The sequence below is a fragment of the Aedes aegypti genome, chromosome 1 (assembly GCF_002204515.2).
Source record: "Aedes aegypti strain LVP_AGWG chromosome 1, AaegL5.0 Primary Assembly, whole genome shotgun sequence".
Taxonomy (NCBI): domain Eukaryota; kingdom Metazoa; phylum Arthropoda; class Insecta; order Diptera; family Culicidae; genus Aedes; species Aedes aegypti.
In genome coordinates, this window is record NC_035107.1 from 202,106,586 (window position 1) to 202,107,669 (window position 1,084).

Here is a 1,084-nt window from a genome sequence, read left to right on the forward strand (position 1 = left end):
GTTACAAAGCTAGCCGTCCTAGATGTCCAGCGCGAAGCCTAGTAAGCCAACCGGAAGTTGGCGTACCCGGGGGAGTGTTGCCGGCGCGCATCCCACTGTACTGGCAACGCTTTTGGATGCACTACCACAAGAAGACATAGTTGTACCTAAATGGAATCTACTGATAGGGAAGCTGTCAGATATGATGATAAGCGAGATGGAAAGGAGTAAAAGGATGAGGAGTTGAATGAAAAGAAAACCTAAAAACTAGATATACAATGAATTGTGAGCTTATTGAATTCGCTATTATTGAAGTTAAAGCTAAAGTTAGTTGCTGATAAATCTTAAATCTAATGTTAGTCGTTGTTAAAACTTAAATCTACTTGAGAGTACGGTAAGAAGTGAAGTTATTAATAACATACAGTATAATATAAGCTAAAACAGTTTTCCCGATAGTGTGCCCCACCCGAACGAACAGTATCTCGAAGTTGGCGTCTTGATTAGTCGAATACATTGAACATAAAATTAAATAAAACGTTGGTAAGTTGCTGAAAATCAGGAAGACTAGTGGAGAATCAAATAACATGCAAAAGTGTAAAAACTTTGAATACAAATGCTATAAATTAGAATCTCTATGACCTTTAGGTACCGTCACGCAACAATTACCGGCAGCAATATTATGACTGCCATGCTAGGAGCGCAGTAAATGTGAGTAGCAATTAAAGTAAGATATTTTAAGGCAAATCAATATCTCTAACCATTCTAACAGGAATTTTGTAATCCCCCGGCTTAAATAAAATTGGATTAAAAATACAGAAACTGCTCTGTTGCACGGTGTGCCAACAAGGCCTGACCATTAATTCTACCAAAACGAAGTACATGGTTGCAGGTAGAGATATAGTCAGGCATGGTGGTGTAGGTGCTGAGGTAGTGTTAGATGGGGATGTGTTTGAAGTTGTTGAAGAATTTATTTACCTTGGAACACTTGTGACATGTGACAACGACGTTTCCCGCGAAGTGAAAAGACGTGTTGCGGCTGCGAATAGAGCCTTTTACGGACTACATAACCAGCTTAGGTCCCGCAGCTTACAAACGGATACAAAAT

At 39.5% G+C, this 1,084-nt stretch overlaps 1 long non-coding RNA gene across 1 annotated transcript; it reads left to right on the forward strand.

Annotated features, from left to right (window-relative positions):
* Positions 1–773, forward strand: LOC110674590. The gene is made up of 2 exons (XR_002499018.1): positions 1–519; positions 625–773. It is a non-coding gene; the product is annotated as an uncharacterized LOC110674590 (long non-coding RNA).
* The last annotated feature ends 311 nt before the right edge of the window (positions 774–1,084 follow it).